Here is a 23893-nt window from a genome sequence, read left to right as displayed (position 1 = left end):
ATCAACAGTACCACCATGAGTTCAACAAGCAAGCCTCTACATTGTTCAACATGCTAAAGATAGCAACCAAATCCCCCACTAAATTGCACTCAATTGTCTTTAAAAGAAAAGGACAGAAAGGATTCATTTGATGAATGTAGTTCTGGATATACTAAAAGACAGGATGGTCACAACTGGAACTCCATTAACTATACTGTCAGCTTAATCAACACTAACAAAACAGTATACTTTGTGGAGTGTTTTTTTTTGAGGGTGATTTTAGCCAAACAAGGGACAGTTATGTGAGCACTCAACCTACAAGAAACAGCATCCAAATCTTCTTCAAATCTTCCCTACCATCTTAAATAAAAGACAAAAGGTAATGTAGCCTTACATAACCTACATATAAGACTGAAAGGTCAAAGCTGAGATGCTTTTAAACAATAATCCACTCAAAGTTACCTACGACAGAACAATAACATGTTTCATTGGCTTGTACTTTTAAATCTTTGGTCTGTCTATATCATGGTACAACCCACAATCTAGTCACAACACTGTCTTTACAGCCATGAAATATTACTATCTGCATGTCTGCCTCACTCAGATAACATTTTGTCTTCTTGTATAATCCAGCTGTAATCACATGTCATCTTTTATTCAGAAACATTGCATTGAGGACTACATTATCCTTATGTGTCCTTCCTTCTTCAAGACAAGTATACCTCAATTTGAGGCAGATTTGTCTGCTATTTCTAGAAAACCAGGTAACCACACAGAAGTTCCATTACTGGCTCGCAAATAGAGATAGCAATCTCCTAATGTGTCTTCACTTAAACTGTCTCAAACCACCAAACCAATACTAATTTTACCAATTATACTAGTAATGCATCCTTCTAAATAATTCATATATATATATATAAATATATATTAGCAATAATTGTCTGCCACAATAAAATGTACCCAATAGAGAGGTTGGTGTTTGGAAGGGCAACCAGAAAATATACCAAAAAGTGAAATTTGCAAACAAGATATAGTCCTCCAGCTCATCTATGAAGACAGTAACTCTGAAGAACTCTCTCAAACCATGACAACCTGTCCAAGCCAATCCACCAAGGAAAGTGGACATAAGAATTATGATGATGAAGAGAATGATGATGAGGACCTCAACTAAATCTTCACCCAAATAGGAGTTTATCAGATGGATATTTTACCACAATCCCAAAAGAAAAAAACATCAACCACAATACGCACACACACACATAAAATCAGCAATGTACTACATATATTAGCTTGTTTTTATGTGAAGTTATATATAAAAACAATTTAACATTTTATTGAAGGATTACTCAAACCTTTTAATACTAAAGTAATATTTTAGTAGTACTTTTTATGTTTATTAATTTTTACATAGTCAAATGATGGCTAGTAAGCCAAGTCACTATCAGCCTTTTTACCTTGTAAAACATATAATTCACATGGGTGGTAATCATATATAACTGGGATATATAACTGCATTATCTAACAACTGCAGTTATGTAACTACAAGATATAAGTGTGTGTATGTGTGTAATGTACAACAACTGCAATATACAGCAACTGCAACATAAAAATGTTCCCCACAACAACAGCAGTATATGACTGGATACAAGAAAGCAATCAGAAACTAAATCGTTATTTGTAATTGTTGTATATATTATCTAATTAATCCAATACAAACTTTTTCCAATAACATCTAATAGCTTCAATGTTATTATTCTGCTTTCTATGAAAAGATCTAAAGCTAGATAAATTTTTTTTTTCATCTTCTGAATTTGATGCTTTTGAATCAACATAAAATAAATATATATACACACATTACATATATATATACATGCATATATATATACATATACACACACATATATATATATAAAATTATTTCAAAGGCTGAGTCTGTATGAATTGCTGCTCAGTTTCTTGTTTCCAGTCTGCAAAACCAGAAAACAAGTGGTGATTCTCGTAGACAAAGATTCTGATAAATGTTTTTTCCATTCTACCAAACAGAATTGTGGAATTTTTTGCTTAATTGCAATTCATACGAGTATGAATAATATATGCAACAAAACTTCCATAAACAAGAAACACCTAAACAAGTATTGCCCCTACCAGAATAAGAATCCCTATGAAGGACAATCGAGCAATATCCAATATATGTTATGATGTAAACAATAAAATCACCAAGAAACCAAGAACCCCTAAATAAATTCAACCCTATGAGGGCAAGCTCGTATTTATTTGGCATTAGGAAGGGCATCCAGCTGTAGAAACTCTGCCAAATCAGATTGGAGCCTGGTGTAGCCATCTGGTTTCACCAGTCCTCATTCAAACCGTCCAACCCATGCTAGCATGGAAAGCGGACGTTAAACGATGATGATGATGATGATGATGATGATGATGATGATGATGATGATGATGATGATATACATATATATATCATTTTATTTATTTGTTTTTAAGTGTAGTTATATATTTATAAACAAACATTGAGGGATTGCTCATGAAAATACGGAGACTGAGTAAAAAGAATGAGAAAATAAAAAGAGTAAAGAGAAAGCATGAGGAGAAAAAGAGAGAGAGTAAAGAGAAAGACTGAGAGAGTAAAAAGAAAGAAAAGAGGAAGACAGAGAGAGTTAAAAAAAAGACAGAGTAAAATGTAAGAATAAGTAAAAAGAGTGAAGAGGGAGAGAAAGAGAAAATAAAGAGAAAGATAGACTGAGTAAAGAGAAAAGAGAGAGAGGAAAGAGAAAGCTGAAGCAAATAAAGAGAAAGAAGGAGTAAAGAGGAAGAGAGTGAGAGTAAAGAGAAAGAGAGGAAATAGGAAGATATAGAAAGTGTGAATAGAGAGAAAGTGTAAAATGAAAGAGAGTGTGAAAAAGGGCAAAATGAGTGTTGAATAGCTGCGATGTTTGGTTGATCAGTGAAGAATTAGCCTTGAACAACTTGTACGATATTCTGATTAGTTCCAACATCTCTAACACAACTACTTCTTCTAAAGGTTAGACATTTCTTTCAAACATTTTACACTATAACACTGAAATACATGCCTTACACACACACATGTATAAACATACACAACTTACACAATACATACAGAACATTTACAAACGCACAGAAAATACTTGCAAAACAATACAACACATGTACACATACACATACACAACTACATAAACACACACACACACACACACAGTTTTTCATCACTGATAGATGCATCTAATTGTGTCCCGTCCACCCACAAGTCAGTCCTGATTGAGAACACCTATGATCAGAGACACTCTAGCCATGACGATCTGTCTTTTTTAAGAAATTGTATATCAAGACTCTAATATGTACTTTCTAAAGAAGAAAGAACATGATTTGAGGAAGATTTGGCAGCTGTTTCTTGCTAGTAAAGCAATCACATAGAGCTTCTTTGTTGATTGATGGCTGCTTTTGTTGTTTAACCCTGGATTAAGTATGACTGAGCAGACCCATGATGAAAGGCCATAAATGTCCTGCCCTTTTTTTAAGGTGGATGTGGGGTATCTAAGACCAGAGTATTTAATATGTTCTCTGTTTTGAATCAGGTTGATTATACCATTCAATGCATTTATGTGCATGTTTTGAACTTCAAGCTTTCTTAGAAGAGCTAACTAGATGTATTTATTCCTGTTTTGCCAAACCATCCAAAGAGATTGCCTGAATATGTAGCATTTCAAGAATTTAGCCAGACTGATCCTAAAAAGATCTTGCATCTCACCCATGCTCAATTTATCACTTCAGCAAATGGTAAAAAAAAAAAACTAGTGAGTCAATAACCAGTAATAATTTTTATATCAGTAGTATTAAAAGATGAGATGACTTCACCATCTACAATAATAGAAAGTTTACAGAATCCAATTGTAAAGTGAAGGCACATGGCTGAGTGGTTAGGGTGTTTGGTTCAAAACTAGAAATTTCAACTGGAGACATTAAATTTTTATGTCAAACTAAGCAAGGAAAAATACAAACAGCTTATATCTTTTTCCTATACCTTTTATTTGTTTTGGTCATTGGACTACAACCATGCTGGGGCACCACCTTGAAGACTTTTTTTTAAAGTCTGGTACTTATTCTATTGATCTCTATTACCAAACTGCTAGGTTATGTGGACATAAATAAGCTAACACTAGTTGTTAAACAGTAGAAGAGACAAACACACACTAACACACAACAGGCTTCCACATAGTCTCTGTATACCAAATTCAATCACAAGACATTCATCAGCCTGGGGCTATAGTAGAAGACACTTGCCCAAAGTAGGACTGAACCTGAAACCATATGGGTGCAAAGAGAGATTCTTAATTACACAGCCATTCCTGCACGTAATGTTCGAGTACATTCACTAATTTACAGCTATTTTGAAGATTTAGATCCAGAAAATGTGCAAGGACAGCCACCTTAAATTATCTCACTGACAAGGGAATTTTCTAGAATTATCAAAGAAAAAGTATGAAAACATCAATAAAGAAATAGTGAGAGTTAACTTTGCAAAGGAATTAAAATTCAGAACCACAGAAATATTTCTCAAGACAAAAAAAATAGAGATAAACTCTGATTCCCAATTATCTCAAAATTAATGATAAACTTCCTATTATTGTATCATTCTTCAACTACAACAGAAAAAAAAGTGGTTTTCTGTGGTAAACAAGTTAAAGGTAAAAAGTCATTCCCAACTACGTATGGAAACACTAAATGTCTTATTATGTGGGGGGGGGGGGAGTCTTTAAAAAAAATACATGTTCAGAATGGCAACTATCAGAAAAATTGTTTGAAAATAAAATTTGAAAAAATGAAAAAAAAAAAAAACCTGGAGGAAACCAAACTATATATCAATGAAGAAAGAGAAACAACAATTTCTTTTTTTTTTTTTTTTGTAGTTTTGTATAAAATAAGGTTAGTCATGTTTTTTTTTAATTTAATTTGGTAAAATCCAAGAACGTACGGTTAATTTTAGAAAATCATTTGGTAAAATCCAAGAAAAATCATCTGGAAATTCAACCAACAAGCAAACTTAGAACAGCACAACACAGTCAAAAATGTATTGAGCTTGGAATAACATGGAAAGTCCAGAGAATAAGAAAAACAGATGAAAAAACAAATAAAACTATGAGATTGTTGAGTTTATAAAAACCTTTGGAGTTGAGCTGGACACATCAAGAGGATAAATGACAACAGGTGGACTAAAAGGCAGACATAGAAATATAGATAGAGTCTTTACTCAGTGTTGTACTCAGGAAGAGAAATGGTTGATCTAATTGATTGAGAAGAAGAGAATTGGTAAAATCAGTAAAGGATCAGATAGTATCATCTATATTTAGTTACAACCTCTACATTCTTGAATTCAATTCTCACACAGGTAGACTTTTGACTTGTCATTCTTCCAGAGTCTATAACATAAAGTACGAGTCTTAAACGAGGGAACAATTCAATCATTTATTCCCTTTGGTTTTATGCTTAAGTTTGAAATTAGTTATACACACCTAGATTTATACAACACATTGGTTGTTGCTGTTGCTGTTGTTGTTGTTGTTGTTGTTGTTGTTGTTGTTGTTTGATCCCAGGCCAGCTTCAATCAAACAAACCTATTATCAAATGCATTCCAGTTATGACCATTCCTCCTCCAGGGGTAATATCTCCTAAATCTACGTTACCCAATATAGTTTTCCTTTTCTGAAGTCAGTAGGAAATGATTTGAGGGAGATTTAGGCATTATTTCTAGCAGGTCAATGCAATCATGCAGAGACTACATCGTTGGTAGTATATACCTGCATGTATGAACACACACAAGGTATTGGTTGAATACATTCTATTTAAAAGTGTACAGCAGATACACACCTTGTACCCTAGTTATACACACCTTAATGTGTACAACATACTTATTACATATATATATATACACCTTGAAGTGTATAAATATACCAATTACATATGCACAGGTGTGTACAGTATATCCTGGTGTGTACAGTATATCCTGGTGTGTACACTGTCCTGGTTAGACACATCTATATTCTGTCATTTTTTTACAGGTTTCAGAACTTGAACTATGACCATGCTGGAGCACTACCTTCATGGGTTTCAGTCAGTCATTTCAACCTCAGTACTTATTTCAGTCTGATACTTATTTTAACAAACCACTAGTTTTGGTTTCAACATAAAGGGACACAACTGGACAGACCCATTTACACTGGTAAACATAAATACATACATAGACATACACAGATATATACACACATAGATACATACACACACACACACACACATAAACATACGGATACATAGACACACATCCATACCCATGGACACATATGCACACACATACATATGAGAGAGAGAAAGGGAAAGTCTTGGACTGCTGCTGGAATTCACTTAATTGGAAGAAATTACCAGACTTAACAATAAGCTCTTATGCTGTATTCATCCATAATCTGTCAATCACACATGCTCTTACAGAAAACTTTCTCGCATTCTACAACTACTGCTGCTACTGCAATAAGAAATATATTTAAAATAATAAAAAAAAAAGTGTAGATTCCAAATAGTTCCAGATCTATAAATATTTCCTTGTCAAAAGGTATATCCACAGAACATTTACCACAAAGATCAAATAACCAACGTTTGTATTAATGGTTATAATTTTTCAAGAACAGATCTCTGCATGAAATAGTCTGCAGCTTGTCAAATTCCATCAAAGAAACAGCAGCCAACAATATGAGAATGCATATCAACTGTGTATCCACAGAACTACCAACACATACATAAATACATACATATATATATAAACATACATACATCTGCATCATTTCTATATGAAGCATAATTATATTCGTTATTATCACATGGGAATTAGAAATATCACCCTCATATGTCTCTCTTATAAGCATATATAAATATAGAGATAGATACATACATACACACATACATACATGCGTACATATATACATATACATACATACATACATACATACATATATATATATATATATATATATATATATATATATATATATATATATATATATATATATATACATATAAATATATATATATATATAAATACATATATACACACACAAACACATACATGCATGCTCACACATACACGCATGCGCACACATACATATATATACATGCATAGATGGAGGCTTTGTCCAAGATAGTGACCTGAAAGATATTAGACCATGAAATTCACTAAAAGCATTTCATGCTCTAGTATCTTTCGGGTGACTATATCTTATTTTTACATTTTGTTTAGAAACTGTAACATTTGTGAGCATTTGTATGTGTGTATACATGTGATTGTATGTATATGTGTGAGTATGTGTGTGTATATATATATGTATATATATATATATAAATATATATATATATATATATATATATATATATATAGATAGATAGATAGATAGATAGATAGATAGATAGATAGAGAGATAGATAGATAGATAGATAGATAGATAGATAGATAGATAGATATAGATATAGATATTTAAATGTAAATAAATCTTCATTCTATATTTTTTCCTGAGCATTTTCAGTTTCATTTATTTCTTCTACAATATTTCTTGTTTGTTTTAATAATGGTTTATATATATACATATTTATGAGTCAGCGGACAAATAAAAGCAGGTGGCACTCAACAACGCATTTCATGGGAGTTACATATATTATTTAATAGCAGTTTGGTTTGGCTCCATGTAACTTTTGTGAGTTTGCCAAGGTCGACTTTCATCCTTCAGGATCAATAAAATAAATACCAGCTGAGCACTGAGGTTGATGTAATTGACTAAGCTCCCCAGCAAAAAAAATTTCAGGCTTTGTATCTATTATAGAAAGGACAAGTTTAATTATGTTTCCCAAGAAACCACAAGCCATGACCCAGGATAAGAAAAATTTGCATCCCTTCTATTTATGTCATTCCCTCTTTCTCATTATCATCATCATCAATGTCCATTGACAAATGAAATTCCTGAAGAACTGTGTTGAGGTCTTGATTTCAATTCCCAATTAGTCACTTCACTTGAGCTGTTAAAACTCCAAGAAAACAGACTACATCCACACAACACTCCGTTTCCCTGCACCCACCTTCACTAAATATTTTTACCTTTCACAGTTGTAAAGCAAACATCTCAACTACACAGCCATACCTACATACATGACTTGCAATAAAAAGAGAGGGAAAATCCAAAGACCCTGGTTTGAAAGCCTTCAAAAGAGCAGATGGGTTCCAGTGAAGGTACTCAAGGGCCAGGTGATGGTATCAGATTGGGTAATGGATTAGACCTGACCTTGCAGCCTGTATGCCACTTCCATTAACAAAACTAACCTTGTCCTTTGTTAAAAACAAATCCAATTGTTATTTGCGTACATAAAGCCTGATAGAGAATGGGGAATTATGATTTTAAAATAAGTTAATTAGAAGACATCTTGGTGAAGTAGAAACAAGATATCAATGGGAATAGAGAAGAAGAGGAAGTATTAAAAGAGAAAAATATCTCTTCTATTGTTTCTCAGATATTTTCATTTTGCTGACGTTACTTAACATTATGGATTTGTAGAAAGCAGATTTACTGACAGTTATTTATATACCTAACACACATACATATATATATACACTCATACAGACTTACATGCATATACATATACACACACATACACATTTACACAGCTCAATGATATTAACATTATCTCACAGTATTATTGGACTTAGAGTCTGATAATAAAATTTATTAAAATAAACATTCTACAAAACCTAAATATCTTCAGTGAAATTCTGATATAAATATCTCCTACACAGATGTCATTATTGTGAGGAACTGATGCTTTAAGTAGTTATAAAATATTGTTTTAAGTGAACGCAGTCATAATATTCTATGAGAAACTAGGTGAGCCCATGAAGAAGCCACTACATGTTCACTTGCTTTGATAGAAATAGCAGCTAAGTATCCCACAAATTATGCCATAATGTCTTCAAAAAGAAAAAGCAGAAAAGGAAGGATATTATCATAAACGTTGTATGTCCACTTCTCCATGCTGAATGATATAATTCCAAGATAACTGATGTCTGGGGGAAAAAGTCAGGATGGACATAATTGGAATGCCTCTCTTAGATCTTCTTGACCAGAACTGACCCAAGGTTAAATAACATCACTACCAATTGAAAAATAAGTTTTGAAATGATTGATTCCTTTAGATGAGGAGAGCTAAAATAATGATTTAGATGGTGGAGAGTACTGTTTGAGAAGTGAAGGGGGAAGAGGCTCTGTATGAGAGAGGGGGGGGAGAAAGTGTCTGTTTCAGAGGAACACCAGGGAAAGTGTAAGATGACATAGAAAGGTCAAATCTGAGAGGAGTTGGACCTATCACGCAGGGGTGGAAGGGCAGGCATTGTGGTGGTGATGGTGTTGCTGTTGTTGGTGATAGCATATACTATAACATACCATTTATGCATTGTATAGATATCAATATACTACCCTCTATATAATTTACACACACATACATGGAGACATCAATTGGCTGATATCATGATATCAATGTTAGAATGGTAAAAGCCTGAGAAAAACAGTAGATAGAAGTAGCTCAACTTTAGAGCTACTGGGGACCACTCCTTATGTCTGAAGAATGGCAGAGAGTCGTACAATAGTAGTAGTAGTTGCAGTGGTGGTGATTGGTGGTGGTAGTAGTGATGGTAACAGAGATAGTTACTGCTGTAGAAGTTGTACTGTCTATGCGTACAACCAAAGAGAGAGCAACAAAGTGTGTGTGTGTGTGTGTGTGTAATTAACACACAAACACACTCATACTTAGATACTATAGAAAGATGGAGAAGAGAAGAAGAGAAAGGGGGAAGAGAATAAGGAGGGGTCAGAAGAAAAGAAAAGTGGTATTTCAAAATCGCAAACAACAACAGCAACAACAAAAGCATTGGCAGGTGAGGAATGGGGTGGCATTTGGTGAAGAAGAATTATTTTCCACCCTTGTTTTTCATTAGGCCAGTCTCGTGTGTAATTTATATAAGATGACAGCTTTTGAGATTTAGCCAAAATGATTGACTGGACCTCCAACTGACCAAACTGATATTAGTCTTTTCAATATTTGTAAAAGAGACTATGAACTACCCTCTTAATATCAGCTTCAAACACATTGAATGTAGAGTTCAATTATGTTATTGAAAATTGAATATGTAATAACAATGGTGACTTTATTAAACATTGAAAATATGATGGCCAGACATAAAGAAGTTCATCTGTCATTGTCCTCTCTTCTGTTCACCCTCATGGTCATGTTGCCTTCAATGGACAGAAACAATGTTAAGTAGTGAGAACTCTTTGGTCTTGTAGAATACAAGGCAGCCTCACTAGTGTTGGTGCCACCATTAAATGCTCTCGTTAAAGTGGTTGGCAAACAAGGGGAGACAACATAGAATTGAGAGGACCCTTTAGTCTTGTCAAGGATGTGACAACTTCACTGGTGCTGGTACTACAATAAAATTGCTCCAATTAATCTCTGTGATGTGGTTGTTTCGTTAGAGAAAGAAAGACAATGCTCTTGACCTTTGAGATTTACAGGAAATTTACAGTGGGTAGAAGGATGGGGGAGATCTCCACTAAGACCAGACATTTGGTGTGAATATATACAATGAAGCAGACACCACTAAAAGCACCATCTTCAGGTGACGGAGTTAAACCATGAAACAGATTCAGTCTGCCACCCAAGAACTGGTTTGGTCAATTCAGCAAGCTACCACACAGTTTCCTTCTACCCAATTTCACTCACAAGGCTTGGGTACACGTGATGCTATGGTAGAGGACACAAGTTATTCAAGATTAAAGTTATTTCAGAAGTGTCAGGCTATGGTAGAAGACACTTGACTAAAGACCCATGCAGAGGAATTGAACCCAAAATCATCTGGTTGCAAAATGGCTTTCTTACCCACACTGCAAGGCCTGCACCTACAAGTTACTCAGGTTATTTCTGAAATACCATAAAAGTATGAAAGTTTGTAATTAAATAACTTCAGTGTTTTTCCATTTCATGCTTACAGATGGTGATGTTGTTGTTGTTGTTGTTGTTTGACTTCAAATTAGCTTTGATTGAGCAAACCTATAATCAAAAATGTACCAGCCATGACCATCCCACCTTTCACTCACACATTGTGCATTCAAGCCACATTATTCAATGTGTTCTTTCACTTGAGGGTAAGAGGTGATTTGAGGGAGATGTGGTTGCTATTTCTAGCAAGTAGAGCATACAGTCTCCTTTGTTGGTTCATTCATACATTTCAGACATATGACTATACAGATGTTAATTAACTCCACAATATTGAGTCTGTTTCACTTTTGTATACAATAAACAAAAAAAAAACCATAATAACAATAAAACTGGACTCTACAAAGGATAATAATTGGTGTTGCTGGAATTAATAAAACTATCGGAAAATATAATGAATATGTTTTGATGCATGTGTGTGTGTGGGTCAGTGTATGAACATGTGTACACATCTGAATATATGTGTGTGCATGTATGAGTGAGCATGTGTATGCATGTGTGTGTGTGCATTTGTGCATGTGTGTGTGCACATGCATGCATGTGTGCCTACTAAGGATGCATTAGAGTTTAACCCTTTAGCATTCAAACCATCCATATCCAGCCCAAATATTCTTCTTGTTTTAAGCTCAAATTAACCAGATCTGGCCTCTCACACCTACCCAACAATGTCGTTCTAAAAATAAACAATCACATCATCTAAACCTTGAAGCTACAAGATAATGTATGATTAATTCAAAACAATGTGAATAAATAAGCATTATATTTGACAGAGTAATCTGAAGGCTAAGGGGTTAAAAAGCTAATCTTTTTTTTTTTTCCTCTATAAATGATTCATCAGAGTTCCTTTATGTTCAGTTTGGAACAATAAGTTCCCCAAATTCATTTTTAGATTTACTGAATCTTATATGACAGCAAATGGAAGGAAAAAATACAAGAACTTTTGAAAGGAATGAAGAGGTATGTAAATATAATAATATAATAACTATATAAATATATATAAAAAATATAAATATATACTAAATATATATATAAAATATATATCAGGTGCAGATTGCATCAATAACCAGCTAGAGGAGGTGTCCTCTTGGAGTTAAAAAATGGTAGTAATGTTGGTTCGAACGGAACAGCCATGTTGAAGTGATGACAAACATTACTTCACAGCATACTGTATTTACTACTTTCGTCTCTTAAAGAGATTTTCTAACTAGCTACTTTGCTTATGTAAATATACATATGTTTATTTGTATGCCTCTTTGTTTCCTCGCATTCACACAGCTACCTGAGTCAGTGACAATAACAGCACACTCGCACATCAAGTAAGGGAATGGCTATATTCACTCCCAATCTGCCATGAAAAAAATTGTCTGGCTACGGGTAAATATCATTTTGCTTGGAAACCAGTGTGGGTTGGTGAGAGGAAGGGCATCCAGCTGCAGGAAATCTACCTCAACAAATTCTGCTTGACCCATACAAACATGGACAAGTAGGTATTAAAATGATGACAACAACAATGTTGGTGGTGATGGTAGTGGTAGTGGTGGTGGCAATGGTGGGGTGGAAGTGGTGGTGGTGGTGGGGATTTCTTTTTTTAGTAAGGATATGAAAAGATACAGCCAAAGTAAGTAAGATATATATCGTCATACTCGAGTGATTGTCTAAAGAAATGTGATGAGAACTTTATCAAATGGCTGGAATTGATAGCCAGAAAGATCAGAAAGATCTCAAGGCTATTACACAATAGATTCATTATTGATTCCCTCTCTGTTTGATTCTAAAATCAGGGAAAAATGGGAAATGATTTCATTTATCTATTGGAACAATTGCTTTTAAAGCCAGATGTCTTTCTCACTGCTAATCATTCAACCATAAAGTTAAGTGGAGACTCTGTTGTGCCAGCAGTCAAGCAAACTGAAGCATCTGGAATTATGCGACTTGCTCAGGGGACAAAATACAACAACTGTAGCAAAGTTGGAACTCATAACCTCGGGATCAATAATCCAACAACCCCTTAACCCTTTAGCATTAAGATTGCTCTGTCAAATATGCAACCGGTACTTAATTTATTGACCCCCAAAAGGATGAAAGGCAAAGTCGACCTCAGTGGAATTTGAACTCAGAACGTAAAGACAGATGAAATACCACTAAGCATTTTGCCCGGTGTGCTAACAATTCTGCCAGCTTGCCACCTTAATAATAATAATAATAATAATAATAATAATAATAATAATAATAATGATAATAATAATAATGATAATAATAATCATCCCAAGTGTAGGCAGTTCCAGTGATCAAACAATTGGAACAGTTATTGAAATCAATGCAAGATCCACTCAGGACTTATTCTTTCATGTAAATTTGCCATTCACATGTAAGCCCTGTCTTTAATTTATGAGTATTTAAGTTATGGCTGCTTAAATGGTACAAATGTTATAAAATGCAAGTAGAGTTCAATTAATTGGATTTCACACAATCACCATCTATTTAATTTGTTCACAACACTTGGGTTGATCCTTGACTATTGTAGAAGATAATTTCCTAAGATTCCATGCAGTGGGACTGAACCAAGAACATCATGGTTTCGTAGAAAACTTAATTACTCTGCCATGTCCCGATTACAGAAGATTTGAAATAATGGACAAAGTTAAAGAAAATTGTCAATTCCAATTATAGTTTGTAGTTAGAGCAGTAATTACACGAGGATTGTGCATTTTTTTTTTGCATTTTTTTTTCTTTGTTTTGATTAATTTGAAATATGAAAATATAATTTCATTCATTTTCCAAACATTTTTTAAAAAATTATTTCCCTCATTGTTTTGATGTTTCCAGTTTTAAATCTGTCCTGACATGTCACTGACACAATCATTGATGACAAGGTGGTCAATGACATGTTTGAGAAGTTGTTGATACATGTATGGAGACTGCGGCAAGAAGGCAATTTCTGTGGTCAATTACAAACACTATTATCATGTGACTGTCTCAGAAAGAGCACAGGAAATGAAACAAGGGTTCTAATGATGATGAAGAGATAGCAGGGAGCAGGAGAGGAAGGGGGGGGGGTGATGTAACTATGGAAACAAAAATAAATGAGAAAATAAAGGCAGAGTAATGGAAGAAGGGATAAGATGTTGAATATGCATATCTTACAAAGACTGCTTTGGTGTGATAAGAGACATCAAGAGAGCTTCTAGATGGTCACTTGGCTTGCCTGCTAAAATAGCAGCCATACTTCTCACAAAATCAGACACTACCATTTTAAAAAGGAAGTCCAGTGTGTGTGTGTGTGTGTGTGTGTGTGTGTGTGTGTGTGTGTGTGTGCATGAATTTGAGCAAAGTGATGCTAATGTTGACATTCATTCACTTTTAAAAATCTCTGGGATATAAAAATTCCCTTACCTAAAAAACAGGAAGAGCATCCAGTTGTAAAATCCTGCCTCAAATGAATTTCCCATCCAAGCAACCAAGCCATGCCAGCATGGTAAAAAAAAAAGGAGATGTTAAACAACTGGACAGACATTTGTGAACAACAGTGTCATTTACGATAGGTCTCCAAGTGATTCTCTGCATTTGTGACAGCAAGAGTGACAAAGGAAAATCTCCCCAACTCAGACAGAACAAATATCACAAGGGATTTCATTCGAAAGCATCAGTTTATTGATTTTCTCATCAAAGCTATCATTTTTTACCAATATATATATGTGTATATATATATATATATATATATATATATATATATATATATATATATATATATATATATATATCACTGTATTGACCAGACAATCAGATGATGCAATACACCACTGGTTACAATGTGCTTCTTCACATTGTTGTAGCTTTCAAATGATGCCACCCCACTGGCTTGGAGGGTAGACCATCAAATATACACACACACACACACACATATATATATATATATATACATATGTCTTGATATCAGGTGATTCTTGTAAATGAATGTCATCCATTTCCAATATTCTGTGAAAACATGTCTGGCCATGGGGAAATATTGCCTAGCTTGGAAACAGGTAACGGTTGGTGACAGGAAAGGCATCCAGCTATAGATAATATATACTGTTTCAGTAAACTCAATCTGACCCATGCAAACATGGAAAAGTGGACGTTAAAATTATAATGATGAATGATGATGACATATATACGATAAGGCAGCTGTGTTGGATTTCGTTTTATGTTTCTGCATCCTGAATTGAAATCCAGCAGTAGTCAGTGGGTCCATATTTTCCTATCATCCAGCCAGATTTCACCAAAAGTTCCTAGGGTCATATTGCACGTGTGTGTGTGTGTGTGTGGAGAGGATCACTTCAATTCGATAGCCTATAGCCCCCACATAATCTACAGCACCCCTCACCACAAGAAATATGTAGCGATGGTGGGTCTGATGCCAAATATTACATATTAATAATTACAAACACATTTGTTGACATTTTATATGATACCTAGGAGTGGGGGGAACTGATAAAATAAATACCAGTAATTTACTGAGACAGTACTGTCAACTATAATCATCTTTACAAAATAAAAAGAAATTAAAAAAATACTGTCCTTGTGACTAGCCACAAAAAATCAATAACAACGTGTGTGTGTATGTGTGTGTGTGTATGCATGTGTGTGTGTGCATGCATGTGTGTGTGTGGTTGTGTATGTAAAAACAATGACTACATAATATTCTGGTGCAAATATGATATTGATTGATTGAGTGATCCCATCTGTACATCATATCCATCACCATCATCATCATCCCAGTTATACCTATTCTACAACTACTTGCAGTAGTAGTAGTAGTAGTAGTAGTAGTAGTAGTAGTAGTAGTAGTTGTAGTACCACTACTAATACTTCCATGTTAACAGACAAAAATCTAAACGCTGTCAATCCTGTGATATCGATACCTGTCTCACAGTCTCATACACACACTCATGAATGCACACACACACACACACACACACATATATGTGTGGGTTGGTTGGAGGAAGAAGGACAGCATCCATGACCTTTGTCAGGGACTCCAAGACTGACGGGAGGAAATTTGACCACAGACCAGAGATCTGGTATGAACAGAGAGGACTCCGCAAAGGTGCCCGCAGACCAGGTGATGGTGTTGCGTGTTGTGTATTTATATACATAAACATATGTGCATGTGTGTGTATATATCTATGTGTGTGTGTATATATAAATATATACGAAGCAAGTATATGTATATATATATATATATATATATAGAATAAGTATATGTATGGATGTATGCGTGTATATCATTACATGTGTATATAACAACAATATTAAACATTTTAAGCACTAATTATTTATATAACAACAAACATTATATGCACTATTAAATGTGTGTGCATGTGTGTGTGTATACACACATGCACACACATGCAATGAACACTATTGTCCAGTGACTGGCTGTCAGTGAAATATGTACCGACCAAAGTGATTCATTCATTTAGATCATGTGGTGTGTGCTGTCAAATGCAGCACAAGTTGCTTTAATAAACTGGGAGAGAGAAAAAAAAGTGGCTGCCCATCGCAAAACAAGAACAATTATAAGAAATAACTAAAAGAAAACTAAAATTTGCTGCTTTTTTTTTTTTTTTTCGTTTTTTTTCAGACCCAACCAGCAAAATAGAAAAAAAGGAAATAAATTAAATAATTACTATAAAATTCATTGCTCACTCTCTCCCAATCTTTTTTTGTTTTAACTCATACACACCTATTTCTAACAAAAGATCTGAAAGTGTGATGGTGGTGTGAAGGGTAGTGATAGGTGATGATGGGTGATGATGGTGGTGATAGTGGTGGTGGTGGTGGTGGTGATGGTGGTGATGAGGAGTGGTGCTCGTCATTGTCATGATGGGTGATGTTGGTGGGTTATGATGATGTTTTAGCATCGATGATTGTAATGGTCCTGCTGCTATTTCCAAAGTATTCCATCAGCATTACCAGCAGCAGTTTCATGAGAAGTCATGTGACACACACACACAGCTCTCTCTCTCTCTCTCTCTCTCTCTCTCTCTCTCTCTCTCTTTATATGTGTGTATGTATATATATATATATATATATATATACACACATAGAAATAGTTACACACACAACCACCACAATACCACAATACCACAGCACACACAAACACACACACATACAAATGCCACCACCACTACTACAGTGCACACAATTACTGCATTTTACTGACACCTTGGCTCCCCACCACCCCAATGACAGAAAGGCAAATTTGACCCTGGAGTGATTAGAAATCGAATCATAACTTAACACTGCAAATCATTTTTGTTCAATACTCTATCAATTCTGCCAATATATCACCCTTAATAATAATAACAATAATAATAATAATAATAATAATAATAATGATAATAATAATAATAATAATAATAATAATAATAATGATGATAATAATAATGATAATAATAATGATAATAATAATAATAATAATAATAATAATAATAATAATGATAATGATAATAATAATGATAATAATAATAATAATAATAATAATAATAATAATAATGATAATAATAATGATAATAATAATAATGATAATAATAATAATAATAATAATAATAATTCCTTTCTACTATAGACCCAAGGCCCGAAATTTATGTGGAGATGGGGAGAGACGATTACATTGACCCCAGTGCATGACTAGTACTTATTCTATTGACCCCCAAAAGGCTGAAAGACAAAGTCAACCTCAATGGAATTTGAACTCAGAATGTAAAGATGGATGAAATGCTGCCAAGCATTTTGTCTGGCGTGCTAACTGTTCTGCCAGCTAACTACCATATGATCATGAGAATAAAATAATAATAATAATAATAATAATAATAATAATAATGGTTTCAAATTTTGCCACAAGGGCAGCAATTTAGGGGCGGGGATGAGTCAATTACATTGATCCCAGTGTTCAACTGGTACTTATTTTGTTGACCCCAAAAGGATGAAAGGCAAAGTCAACCTCAGTGGAATTTGAACTCAGAACACAGTGACAGGTGAAATACCACTAAACATTTTGCCTGGCGTGCTAACAATTCTGCTAGCTTGCCCCTTAATAATAATAATAATAATAACAATAATAATAATAATGATAATAATAATAATAATGATAATGCTGAGACCCCCTTTGGTCATGACTGACCATGGGATTGCACCTAGAAAGTTCCCCTCCAAGGCACAAGTCCGGGCAAGGTTGTTTATGAAAGACCAGCAGTCACCCATGCATACCGGCCTCCCCTCTCCATGCCACCAGTTTTATCCAAGGCCTTTGCCTTGGATAAAACTGATAAGCTTGGCACCTGTAACATTGCAACTCATTTCTACAGCTGAGTGAACTGGAGTAACATGAAACAAAGTGTCTTGCTCAAGAACACAACACAGCCCGGTCCGGGATTTGAACTCACGACCTCATGATCATAAGCTCAATGCTCTAACCACTGATGATAATAATAATAATAAAGAATAATAATAAAGAAAGCCTAATCATCGCTACCCAGGATCAGGCATTGAATACCAACTCAGTGAAAAGGGATATATACCACACAAGTGCAACGAACCTCAACAGAAAGTGTGGGAAGAGGGCTGAAAGCATGACTCTCATTGTTAGTGCTTGTGAAAGTCTTGCGCAGAAAGAGTCCAAGCACAGACACGACAAGGTAGCCCAAAACCTTCACTGGCTACTATGCTGGAAGTATGGATACGAGGTAATGGGTGCTTGGTACCACCGGAAAAGGTAATGGACGAAAAGGGGAAGGCAAAAATCCTCTTTAACTTTCACTTCCAGACAGACAGGATGTTAGAGCACCAAAGGCCACAGGAGCAACAAATAAGAGTGCGTAATAATTGACATAGCAGTGCCAGGAGATCAACACATCATCATGAAAGATATTAATATCAGAGGAAAATGTGTCAACCTGGAATGAAAGCTCTCAAGTAGTTTAAAATGAATGTGTGGTGTTCATACCTTCCCCACAGTCATAAGGAAATGAAATGCTGTGGTTACAATCAAGAAATCATAACATACAAAAAACACACACACAGACACATATACATACACACACATGTATATGCACATGCACACACACACACACACACACATGCATGTGCATCCACACATACATACACACACTATATGCATCCACACACACACACAGATGCATTCATGCACGCACAATATCAAATTCTGACACTAGCATACGGTAAATGCTTGTACAGGACATATAATAGTTGATTGAACCACCCTCAGTATATAACTGGTATGTATATTATTCTGAGGGTAATGAAAGTCAAGGTCAACTCAGACAAGAACATTTCAATGAAACTACATTTCAAAACTCATTTAACCCTTTTGAAACCAACCCGACTGAAAGCGCCTTTGGTTCTGTAGTACAAATGTCTTGTTTTCATAAGTTTTGAATTAAAATCTTCCACCAAACCTTAGTCACAATTCCTAACACTAGGTTAATGATAATTAAGTTATTTTACTAAATTCTTTGTTATATTTAAAAGTAATTGAAAGAAACACAGAGCATCTCAAAATAAATACAGTAATGAAAGGGTTAATCCAACATTCTACAATTTTTGACAATCCAACAGCAACACCTTATCTCTAATAATCATCTCCGACTTAAGCACAAAGTAACATATTTCAACAAGGAATAATCATTTCCAGAAATATTACTTGGTGAGGGTTCTAAGTTAATATAAATCTTAGAAACACTTTGATTTAAAAAAGGAAAAAAAAAGCTTCACAAAAATTGAAAACATGTTTCGTAATTATTGAGGATCCTGCAGATAGCAGGACTTTAATCTATAACTTTGTTTTAGTTTATGTCTAAATTTAGCATTGAAGATAGAGTCCATTATAGATGATTGTATCTCTAATGTACATGCTGATAGATCCCAGAAAGATGAAAGACAGAGTTAACTTCTGTGGAATAGCAACTCAATATGTAAAGGTATCAACTTAATATGCCATAAAGCATTCTGTCTGAGATTCTATAGGTTCCACCAATCCAGAGCCATTGAAAAAAAAAAAAAAAAAATAATAATAATAATAATAATGATAATCCTTTCTACTATAGGTACAATGCCTGAAATTAGGGGAAGGGCAAGTCGGTTACATCAACCCCAGTACTCAACTGGTATTTATTTTATCAACCCCGAAAGGAGGAGAGGCAAAGTCAACTTTGACAGAATAATAATAATGATGATAATTCTTTCAAATTTTGGCACAAGGCCAGTAATTCTGGGGTCGGGAATAAGTCAGTAACATATCAACCCCAGTATTCAACCCTGAAAGGATGAAAGGCAATGACTACCTCAGCAGAATTTGAACTCAGAACGTAGTGACAAGCAAAATACTGCTAAGCATTTCATCCAGTGTGCTAATGATTTTGCCAGCCCCCCACCTTAACAATAATGATAATCATAATAATAATAATAATAATAATAATAATAATAATAATAATGGTTTCAAATTTTGGCACAAGACCAACAATTGTTTTTTTTTGGGGGGGGGGGGGATTTCATCAACCCCCGTTTACAACTGATACTTATTTTATCAACCCAGAAAGAATAAAAGGCAAAGTCAACCTCAGTGGAATCTGAACTCAGAATGTAAAGGTGGACAAAATACTGCTAAGCATTTTGTCTGGCATTCAAACAATTTGGCCAGATTGCAATAATAAGAAGAGCACTCAGAGAGCGCAAACCTCCACCAAGGCAACACCAACGTCCTCTCAACGAATAGCTAGAGATGATTTTTAAAATGAGAATATCTGAAATAAACTCAACTGCTCTCACAAATGAGAATAAAAATGAACCTGACCGCTCTCAAAAATTAAGTAAAAAATCAGGAAAAATAATCCGGAATCCTTGTCCAGTAGCAGATTGATCCCAAAATCTAATTTGTTCATGCCGGTCATGAGGCCAAATATCCCTGAAAGTTTCATCCAAATCCATCCAGCTGTTCTTGAAATATAAGGTTGTGAGTTCAATTCCTGGCAGTGTATTGTGTTCTTAAGCAAAACACTTTATTTCACGCTGCTCCAGTCCACTCAGCTGGCAAAAATGAGTTGTACCTGTCACATTGCATCACACTGAATCTCCCTGGGAACTACATTAAAGATACACGTGTCTGTGGAGTACTCAGCCACTTGCACATTAATTTCAAGAGCAAGCTGTTCCACTGATAAGATCAAATGGAACCCTCATCGATATAACTGACAGAGTGTCAATTAAACAGTCCAATGACTGAAATAAGTTAGAAAAAGAAACAGGCATGCATGTACATGCATACATATATCTTTTATCATTTATTTCAGTCGTATGACTGTGGCCATGCTGGGGCACCACCTTGAGTAATTTTTAGTTGAATGAAGCAACCCCAGTAATTATTATTTTTTAAAGCCTGGTACTCATTCTATTGGTCTCTTTTGCCAAACTGCTAGGTTATGAGAACATAAACACACCAACACCAGTTGTCAAGCAGTGGTGGGGAAGCGCATCTAACTGCCAAAAATCTGCCTCAACAAATTCTGTCTGACCCATGCAAGCATGGAAAAGCAGAGGTTAAAACAATGATGGTAATGATGATGATAATGATGATCCAACAACATGATGGCAGCATCACCTCCCTCTTCAAGTGGAACTTAAGTTGATGAGGGCTCAGTCAAAAAGGAAAGTTATGTCTTCAGTCTTTACAATCTTGTCCACCATACAGTTTCTTTCTTCATGGCCAACAGAGGAAAACTTCTCAATTTCTAGTTGGCACAAAGCTGGAAATTTTGGAGAAAGGAGCAACAGTCAGTTATTAACACCAAAAACTGAACAACTATTTATTTTATTAAATCCCAGAAGGATGAACCTGTGGCCAAGATTGAAAAAACTGAAGATGTACTTTCAGCATCAAGTGATTCTGGCAGATTCTGGTGATTCTGATGTTTCTAGCAGGTTGGGTGACCAGACTGGCTAAACTGGTTGTAGTTTATATACACCTAGTGACTACCAGGTGGAATGGTCATCATTTGTCAGTTTAAAATACCAAAGAGAGACACTACCTTTGGGTCTTGTTCATTATGCATAAGTATATACATACATATATATATATATATATATATATATATATATATATATATATATATATATATATATATACATATATATATATATATATACATATATATATATATATATACATATATATATATATATACATATATATATATATATACATATATATATATATACATATATATATACATATATATATATATATACATATATATATATATATACATATATATATATATATATACATATATATATATATATATATATATATATATATATATATGTGTGTGTGTGTGTGTGTGTGTGTAGATGTGTCAGTGATATATATGTATGTGTGCATGAATGTGTAAGAATTACATGTAGAAGTAGTGTGGGTCTCTGTGTGTATATGTAAGTGTCTGTGTTTAAGTGCAGTGTATGTGTAATTAGGGTGTGTGTGTGTGTGTGTGTGTGTGTGTGTGTAAATATTGCATATGTGTGTGTGTAAGTGTAGTATGTGTGGTGTGTGTATGTAAGTGATGTCTCAATGCGTATGTATCAGGGAGTGGTGTGTTGTATGTGTCAGAGAAAGATCTATCAAAATATTTTTGTGTGATGTGTAATATTAATGTGTGTGTATACAGATAACAGTGTGTGTGTGTGGGTAAGGATATCTAAGAATGGAGGATGGGTAGATCTATTCAGACTGCTAATATAGGTGAGTGTAAGTCAATCAGGTGTATGTACGAGTTGTATGTATGTCCACCTATATGTGTGTAAGCCAATGTGCACAAATTAATATATCTGCTCATATGAGTCAATGTATGTTTGTGTAAAAGTATATTCATGCACATTGTCTCTGTGTGTGTGCGTATATATATATATATATATATATATATATATATATATATATATATATATATATATATATATATATATATATATATATATAGGTTATATTTTTAATACTCATATTTTGAGTTCTATTTTTCACTCTGTTGCTTCTGCTAAATATTAATAAAAAAATATATAAATATATATACAGGTGCATCTATGATTGTGTAATTAAGAAGCTCTTGTTGTAATCATGTGGCTTTGGGTTCAGTCCCACTGTGTGGTACCTTGGGTAAGTGTCTTCTACTATAGCCCTTGATCAACTGATGTCTTGGGAGTGAATTTGGTAGCTAGAAACTGTGGGTAAGCCCATCATGCATATATATACATATATGAGCATATATGTAAGTGTATGTATGAGTCTTACCCCTACCACCACCTCCTGATAACTGGCCTTGGTTTGTTTGTCCCATAACTTAGCGGCTTGGCAAAAGAGATCAGTAGAATAAGTACCAGGCTAGTGCATTAACATGGCTGCAGTTCAATGAACCCCCAGTGCGAAACCGATTGGTAAGATCGGCCGTAGTGGATATATAATACTATATACTTCAATTAATATACCCATTCCACAGACAGATGCAACAGACCGGCGTCCCGTCCAGGTGGGGAACTTATACATCAATGAAACCAGGAAACCGACTCTTATGGACCAAGCATGGCTCAAGAAGGAACAATCAACAACAACAACAACACTGACAGATATATGAGTGCATCTTTTTCCTAACTTATGGACTCTTAGATGGCTTGCAAACACACACATACATACACACACATGTATATGTATCCAGGTGTGTGTGTGTATAACTGCGCATGTGTGTATGACAATGTATGTATT

At 34.6% G+C, this 23893-nt stretch overlaps 1 protein-coding gene across 3 annotated transcripts in view; it reads right to left on the bottom strand.

The window, feature by feature from the left end:
• LOC106874603 (protein SCAI) overlaps positions 1-23893 on the bottom strand; it is a 207198-nt gene that overhangs the window by 176272 nt on the left and 7033 nt on the right. The window lies entirely within an intron of this gene.

This window comes from Octopus bimaculoides, chromosome 21, assembly GCF_046866305.1.
Source record: "Octopus bimaculoides isolate indiv1 chromosome 21, ASM4686630v1, whole genome shotgun sequence".
NCBI classification, from domain to species: Eukaryota; Metazoa; Mollusca; class Cephalopoda; order Octopoda; family Octopodidae; genus Octopus; species Octopus bimaculoides.
The sequence above is the reverse complement of the archived record's forward strand: the minus strand, read 5'-3'. Positions and strand labels throughout refer to the sequence as shown.